This window comes from Octopus sinensis, linkage group LG7 (genome assembly GCF_006345805.1).
Source record: "Octopus sinensis linkage group LG7, ASM634580v1, whole genome shotgun sequence".
Lineage (NCBI taxonomy): Eukaryota > Metazoa > Mollusca > Cephalopoda > Octopoda > Octopodidae > Octopus > Octopus sinensis.
In genome coordinates, this window is record NC_043003.1 from 19153363 (window position 1) to 19162780 (window position 9418).

Consider the following 9418-nt stretch of genomic DNA (forward strand, 5'->3'; position numbering starts at 1 on the left):
TTATGATAAACCATATCACATAGCTGCACTGACAAATCACCATTCCTAATGTCACCCTTCAGGGTATCTTTAGATTTTTAGATATACATTTTAGACAATACGAAGGTCTCGCAGAAAATACAAGCACTTGCGATGTTACAAGTTTGCAGCAGCAGATGGACTGAATTTACAGATGGGCTGAGGACAATAATATGCAGTTTAATGCTAGAAGTTCCAAGCCCTGCACTACAAGCACCCAAAACTGAATGTAATACTCACAGGATACACTGGCCCATGGTGATTACAATTCCAGAACCTAATTCATTGCAGGACCTGAGTATCAACATGAGTGATGATACCTCTTGCCAAGTGCACATTACCAAAATGTGCAGACTGCTGGCTGGTTGGCTGGATCCAGAGAACCGTCAGTACCAGAGAGAAGGAAACCATGATGGTCCTCTAGAGAAAATTCATCCTCAGCCACCTGGACTACTGCTCCCAGTTATGGCCATCCCACTGTAAAATTAACAGCAGACCATGAAGCATTCCAGTATTCCAATAAAAAAATAACCCAAATACTAAACGAAAAATGATGGACCATCCCACTTGCACTGTGTGCGCACACACACACACAATCACACACATTCATATACCCCCTTTTACATACACACACATATATTCACACAGATTTGAAATGCTGTTTGATTTATTTTTTTCAGCGTAAAATTTTCATCATCCCACTACCAAGTGTGACATCACTCCTTCCTTATTCATCTATCACCCTTCCTTTCTCATTCATAAACACAAGAGTATTATTATAGTAGATTATCTTGGTAACCATGGGAGCTATGGAAAAATACAAAGCACAGCAACACCACCAGATCGTTCTACACATCTATGTAATTTTTACATGCAATTCCACCCTGTCCTTTGGCTGTGAATCCCAAGACAAGAAAGAATCACCCATTTCAAATTTATATGTATAGATGTATCTATCTATCCGCTCAGTCGATGTTGACTCTCGGTTACTCGATGGATCAGTGTCCTCCAATCAGTTCTATCCTGGGCCGCTTCTTTCAGATTGGCTATGCCCATTCCGGTATCACTCTTGATGGTGTCAAGCCAACAGGTTCTTGGTCGGCCTCTTCCTCTCTTGCCACTGACCATTCAGAGCATGATGTCCTTCTCCAGGGATTTTCTCCGCATAATATGACCAAAATATGCTAATCTATGCTTGGTGATCCTAGCTTCTAGTGACATTTTCGGCCTGATCTGCTTAAGAACTTCTCCATTGGTGAGCCTCGCTGTCCATGGAATCCGTAGAAGTCTTCTCCAACATCAAAGCTCGAATGCATTAAGTCTCTTCTGGTCAGCTTTCTTTAGTGTCCAGGTCTTGCATCCATATGTTGCTATTGGGAAGACAATTGCATTCACCAATCTGCATTTGGTAGCGAGTCTGATGTCTCTACTCTTCCAGACCCTGCTCATGCTGACCATTGCCTCTCTGCCTAGTACTATCCGCTGTCTTATTTCTGGAGTGCAGTCACCATCTCGATTTATTCTGGAGCCAAGGAAGATGAAATCATCAACCACTTCGATCTCTTCATTATCGATCTTGATACTGATGTTTGTTGTGGCTGCTGTTGACATGATCTTCGTTTTCTTAACATTGAGGTACAGCCCAAATTTCTCACTCTCTTTCTTGACCAGCAGGACAAGATCCTCCAGATCTTTACCACTCTCCGCCAGCAGGGTTGTATCATCTGCATAGCGAAGGTTATTGATATTTCTTCCTCCAATCCTCACTCCAATGCTGCTATCCTCCAGGCCTGCATTCCTCATGACCTTTTCAGCGTACATGTCGAAGGCTGCTGGTGACAGGATGCAACCTTGCCGAGTGCCTTTTCCAATCTCAAACTAATCAGTGTCACCATATGGTGTCCGTACTGTAGCCTCTTGGTTTTGATAGAGTGATCTAATAAGCTGGATAAGGTGTTAAGGTGTTCCCATTTCCTCCAGATATTTCCATAACTTGTCATGATCAATTGTTGAAAGTGCACTCCTGGTGCAGTGAATGGGGAAAGCTTTGTCTGCAATGTTTGCAGTTGTATATGCTTCTCAAGAGCAGGGCTCATTAGCCACCAACGGAGCCGCAAAGGTACATGGCCTAGTGCTTAGAGCAGTGGACTCACGGTCGAGGGATCGCGGATTTGAATCTCAGACCGGGCAATGTGTGCATTTATGAGTGAAACACCTAAGCTCCACACAGCTCTGGCGAACTTCTGCTGACTCTTTTGCCACAACTTTCTCTCACTCTTTCCTCTTGCAGCTCACCTGCAACGGACCGGCGTCCAGTCCAGGTGGGAAACCTATATGTCAAGGAAACTGGGAAACCAACCCTTATGAGCCAGGCATGGCTTGAGAAGGAACAAACAACAACCGCAAAGGCATTCAAAGAAGCAGGATACAACTCTAATATAAAATTCTTTAACTGTTATGAACACAATTATAATAATGATAATATAACAAGTGTTCCTAATAAAACTAATAATAAATCTGACAGTGAAAATATGAATAATAATAATAAAAGACAATATAACAAACTAAATAAAGATAAAAACAATATAGTTTTTATTAATGATTACAATAATAATAGTAATATTGATAATAAGAATATGAGCAATAGTAAAAAACATTGTAAAGTATACAAGAAGAGATATAATATACCTAAGAATAACAATTTAATACCAATGATATCTACTAATAATGATAATATAAAAAACATAAAAAATAAAAGGGGTATTATATGGTTAATTATTCCATATGTGGCTCAAGTGATAACTAATAATATTAAGGAGACACTTAAAATTGTAAAAATGTTTTTTTTAAAAAGGACAATAGTTATTCAAATATATTTTCCAGTAAAACCATAAGAGTAGGATACTCATCATTAAGAAATGTAGGCAATATCATTTCCTCTATAAGTAATAAGAAATTAAATAATTATTATAATAGCATGATAAATGATAGCTCTAGCCATAATATAACCGATAGTGATAGAAGTCTTAATCAACATATAGAAAAATGTTCATGTTGTGATAAGACTAAATGTAAGCTCTCTAATAATTGTAATACCGATAATGTAATTTATAAATGTAAGAACATCATCATCGTTTAACGGCCGTTTTCCATGCTAGCATGGGTTGGACGGTTTGACCGGGTCTGGGAAGCCAGGAGGCTTCACCAGGTTCCAGTCTGATCTGGCAGTGTTTCTACCGTGAGTGTAGTGGGTGCTTTTTATGTGCCACCGACACAGGTGCCAGGGGAGGCTGGCATCAGCCAATATATAAGGTTTATATTGGATCAGCAGCTAATGAAATGAAAAAAAGAATATCCCAACACTACCAGACCTTTAAAAATTCCAATTTAAGTAAGTCCACAGGCTTAAGTAAATATATATGGGAATTTAAATCTAGAAAAAGAGAGTACACCCTTAATTGGAGTATTATAGGTAGAGCCCACTCCTATAATATTGGGAATAAAATGTGTTTATTATGCATAACAGAATTTATGAAACTACTACAGCCTACATTCAAAAACTGCAGCACCAATCCTAATGAAATTTGAAACACAAAATCCAAGCCTAAGGAGAAGGGTAATGCTTGTGTGTTTCATATAATTTCATAGACCAAAATTACTGAATGGATCCTTATGATATTTGGAACTTAGATTCAATGCATAAGGGCGGGTATAATGCATTATGTATGGTTTGAATTTCAGATGACTTATAGGTGCAGAATCCTATGAAAATTCATAAATTTTCGATGTTGATGAAATTTCAACCATGGGTTGACACATGTCAAGAAGTATTCTCAAAGTTTCCACTTCTCATGAGGATTCTAAGACACCCTGATGGGGGCCTTAACTCCCAAATTTTACTCACACAGCTATACATATACATGTATACATATGCATCTATAATATATACATATATATATATATATACATCTTTATATATATACATTTGTGCAGATGTATACATACATATATATATATATATATACACATAATATTTCTATCTGTTCCACACTTTTAGCACTAATTAAAAATATAGAATACTGTCATTTTAATCTCTTAGCATTTATTCTACAAAACAAGTTTTAACATAAGATTATCTTATAATTTCATATCATATTTTTAATATATATCATAATTAAGTTGGCAAGCTAGTATAATTGTTAGGATGCTGGGCAAAATATTTTGTGGCATCACATCTGAGTTCAAGTTCTTCTAATGTTAACTTTTTTTTTCTTCCATTCAGGGTCAATAAAATATGTACCAGTTGAGGATTGGAACCAATGTAATCAACCTAGCCCCACATTCAAATTTGACCTTGTGCTAAAATTTGAGAGCAGCATTATATATTACAATGTTATATAATATTTATAGAGTGGTTGGCGTTAGGAAGGGCATCCAGCCGTAGAAACACTGCCAGATCTGACTGGGCCTGACGAAGCCTTCCAGCTTCACAGACCCCAGTTGAAAGCTTCCTTTTAATTTGACATATTAAAATTCTTGTTAATGATTGTTGGAGAATATGTCAGTGGAAAATGACTTTATAGAAAGATGCAAAAATGAGGCAAAAATGTGCGCGTGACATCTTAGGAAAGTTTTTCTGCTTTTAATTAAGCTCTAGCTTTTATCATCTTATTATTGAGTCATTTTTTCAAATTTATCTTCCCTGCCATGCAGTTTTTAAAAAATCCACTTGCATTATTGCAAAGGCTGGTTTCTTTATATATGAACATGAACATAGGAAAATTTTGAGTATTTGAATGCAGAAGGATTTTTGCTTTTCTCATTTAACAAAGAATAGCAAAATGTTTATTTGCTCTTTATTATTCTTTTTTATTTTTTGTACAATATGCAGCCCACATCAACTCAGTAATGTTACAAACTATGCACACTTTATTGTCTAAGATTATCTCATTATAGGATCATGGCATTAAAAAAAATTTCTGTGAGGGACTGAAGCTTTATTGGCAATGGTCTTTATCTCATGAATCTGGTAAGATATTTTGGATTGGGAAGCTTGACCTTTCTGTAATATCTATACTGGTATTTGAACCTATCAAACCCAAACCTGCTATATATATGCAATACATTTTTTTTTTTTTTTTTGGCATCAAATGTTACATTTGTTATTTTAGGACATAAACTCAGTTGACAATGACCTACAAATCCACTTACAAATGACCTACAAATCCACCATATTTCTGTATGCTAGAGTCTATTTATGTTGTCAAGTATCGAGTAGCTGCAGTCAGCTGAATATAGAATGAATTTTCACTAATCAAGGACTTGAGAGCAAGCCATTAATTATGCATAGGCAACCTCTTACAGGAAGCAGGCCACTTGAAATATGATTCAGCATCAAGCAGGCCACATTACTAAACAATATTCAAGGTAATTTTCTGTTAGGTTTATCATTCAGAATGTCCTGCAGGCCACAGGACGCCCATGAGTGACATTAAACATGCAGCAAAACTGTGTCACATTTCACACTTCAGTGTTTGGTTTTGTGGTCACAGGATCACAATTACGTTGCACCTGTTTTATTGCTCGTTCTATTCACATACGATTATAAGATTACATATCTCATAAGTTGTTATCTGTTGGTGGCAACAGGACTAAGCAATAGCAAATTCAACTTAACCTTTAGTATGTTTAGGTGCATCAAGTCACTGTATAAGTTCCCTCCTCTGTAGCTACAGGTGCATTGTATTGCAGTGAGAGGGGAGAAAACTCATACAACAACATGGTGTGCCTACAGTGTACTAAAGGTTAATATTTTGTTTCGTTGGCAGTTCTGACAATCTTAGGATTATATGAGATGTATGCAGTTTTACTCGTTAGAATCCTGAAATAACAAACGAAGACAACTTTTTTTTTCTTGTATGTGTGTGTGATTATTTACGACTCCTTGATATAACAATACAATATCTGATGCAACTAAACATCAAGTGGCTCTTGTAATGTTTAATAGAATTGGTTAGAATCTATATAATATGAAGAGAAGGGAACAGTAAACTAACCAACTGAGATCTCTATTGTAAATATGTCTTTTATTATTATTATTTGTTTTTTCTTGACATAATGTCCAACATTGAAGAGATGATTAGCAGGCTGTGATATAATATACAGGGTGGACCAAAAGTCATGCACCAAAATGTCATTTACATTACATTATTATTATTATTATTATTATTTTTATTTTTATTAGTCATTCCATTCATCATGTACAAGTATGTGTGTATTCATCATTATTTTATTTATTTCGTTCAATTTTTTGCAAAAAAATTGAAGCATGTTTTTGATAATTCCTGAGTGGCATATTGAACTTATTTTGTGCATGACTTTTGGCCTACACTGTATAACAGCTTATCTTTATCCAAGAGGCTGAGAAATTGCTCTCAAAAGTAGTTTCTTGTAAATGGATAATCAGCAAAACAATTTTCTTTTTTAAAAAGTTAAACATTTTTCGTTCAACCTCAAATCTTTTCTTTCTCAAACAGACACAATTTTTATGACATATCTACTTTCTATTTCACTTATGTTTTTAACTTCAACCCTGTCTTCTCATTCCAACAAAAAGTTTAACATTTTTTGTTTACTGAATTCCTGAGTCTCCTTTTTTTTCTGGAAATCCCATTTTCTTCCTTTTTCTTTCAACCTTTTTTTTTTTTAATTCTTGTCTCACTTTAATTGGAGCACAATACTGTTGAGGTACTACAATGGTCATAAGGAACTGGACTGCTGATCACAAGGTCTCATCAATTTAAACTTTACTACTACTACTACTACAAACATTGCACCTTTGAAAACAGGACCCATAACTCTTGCATGCTTAAGCAGTTATCTTACCTGACTGGACCTTAATCTGCTTCATGGTTGATTGATGGTTAGCAGTTGGAACAGCATCAAACTGTAAAAATAATTGTTTGAAGAGAAAACAAAAACCATCCTAAAAGAAAAAAAACATGGATGCAAAACAGGGAAAACAAACTAACATTATCCTTTTTCTTGAATGGATTTTTTTCTTTTTATTTTTCAAAAAATGAGGTTGTTGACACCCTACAACTCTGCCACCAAAGGGTGTTATTATTGTTGTTGTTGTTGTTATTAATAACCCCACAACCTCTTGTCTGGAGGAGGTGGTTGTTTAATCCCAGATCAACCCTGAGTATGCACACTTATGATTAAAAAAGAAAAAAAAATTTGAATTGTAACCATGTTGTTTTCTTTTTCTTAGCATGGTGTGGTGTATTTTCAAGGAAATTTAGCAGCTATTTCTAGCAGGTCTAGTGACCACAGTGAGGCTTATGCTATTTTTTGTTATTTTTTCTTACTTTATTTGTTTGCCTTTTGTCTGGCTCTTTTAATCCTTCAACTTGTCTGTTTTATTGATCCCTACTGCTTTAGCTTTAAGCTTTCCCCTCTCAACAAACAAATCTATCTCCCCCTCTTCACACACATATAGAACAATATAACGAACAACCCAGGGTATGTTACAGATCACTAAAACCACTGTCAACATCCTCTATAATTGATTTGATATTTTCTAGTCAATCAATCACTTACAATCATCAATAAGAAAATAAAAATATTGATCCAAGCTATTCTGTCAGGTTGAAAGCTATGAATTTTTAAAATTGTTAAAATATTAGATATGTCCTTCTAACCAGAGTGAAGAAAAAGAGTGAGAGTAATTGAAGTCATTTTTAAAATTCAGACTCAAAATGGAATTTAAAAAGAACATAGCGAAAATTAAATTTAGAAAGATAAACTGGTTTCAAATTTTTATATTTTTTCTTTTTGTTTATGTTTTTTTTGAAAATAATCAAGCTTTATAATTATCAATGATTATTAGCTTTATAATTATCAATTATGAAATGAACTTTATGATTATTGCCAGCTCCTGGCTTCCTCTTTCTCATGGATTTTTTGTTTTATGAAAAGATAGTTTACCAAGTCACATTTTAAAAGAGAAATGGGAAAATAAAGTAAAGAAAAAGAACTAGAATAGTGAAAATTTAAATTTCTAATTTTTAGTGAAGCTCTCAATATTTTGGATTTTTTTCTTAAGTTAATTAAAAAGAAAGAAATCTATTCCTTCTAATTATTTATCCAATTAGCAAAAAATTTTAAACTTTACTTTGCATGTCCTTTCCAAATAAGATTTATTTTCTGTCTAATTAACAATTAATACTTATCAATTAATTTCTTGCTGAGAATATTAGTAACAGCTACAACTATTATCAACACACATAGACACCTCAGTTCTCATGTATTCTCTTATAAAAATATGGTAGAAAAAAAAATGGAATAAATTGGTGTTTTAGAACAAAAATACCCTGTAATATCTTTTCTACTTTCCCTTGCCACACTAGCCTTTGTAAATACAGTGAACTAGTAGTATAGGTAGAGTGAAGCAGGTGCCCCAGGTGATGCTATTGTAGGGAACAGCACAATTGAATCTGTTGTATAGGTTTGAGGGCCTGGAGTAGGAAAGTGGGAGCAAACTTAAGGGTAGCTCTGGGCATCACACAGCCCAGCTAGGCCTCTGCAATGAATCAGTGGTTATTGGTTCATTGGAAATCTGTAATAAAATGCAATATAAATACAACTAAAATGATTTACTGCAGGAATCTGTCAGCAAAAAAAAAAAAGATACAAATCAAAGAACCATTTCTTTAGTTTCACCTGACATAATTCACACATGTAATTTTTTTTCTAATTAAAGGAGTTGACACTGCTTTTTCGTCCACTTTATGAATTAGTTTATTTTTGTTTTTGATTTTACTTTTAGTTTATTTTAGGTTTTTTTCTGTTCTTTTATTAGAGTTACATCTTGAGTCAATATTTTCAAGCATTTTGTTATTAAACATCATTATTTTCTCTGTGTGTATGCATGCCTGTGTGTTTTTTAAAAAATCTTTTAGTGCATGATAACAATGTCTGGTAATTCATTGAGTTGTTGGGCCACTTCACAGTTAAGGTAGAGATGTATCTGACAAGTTTCGATTTTTATTTTTTCCCCTTCTAACATTAGTGTTAATTAATGAAAACAAACCCCAAATATATATATATATATATATATAAGTGCCCTCATCATTAAAACTGTAAAATGTGCCCCTTCTTAGTACATTTATACAACAATATGTGGAGATGCATGGCTTAGTGGTTAGTGTGTTGGGCACATGATCATAAGATTGTGGCTTTGATTCCTGGACCTGGTAATGAGTTGTGTTCTAGAGCAAAACATCATTTCATGTAGCTCCAGTCCACTCAGCTGGTAAAAATGAGTAACCTTGTGACAGACTGACATCCCATTCAATGAGGAATACATACACCACAAAAACCAGGAAACTGACCCTAT

At 34.5% G+C, this 9418-nt stretch overlaps 1 long non-coding RNA gene across 1 annotated transcript in view; it reads left to right on the top strand.

Annotated features, from left to right (window-relative positions):
• LOC118764185 overlaps positions 1-8036 on the top strand; it is a 28730-nt gene extending 20694 nt beyond the window's left edge. The window contains exon 3 of the long non-coding RNA XR_004999968.1: positions 8026-8036. This is a non-coding gene — a long non-coding RNA (uncharacterized LOC118764185). The remainder of the gene's footprint in view (positions 1-8025) is intronic.
• Positions 8037-9418: the final 1382 nt, after the last annotated feature.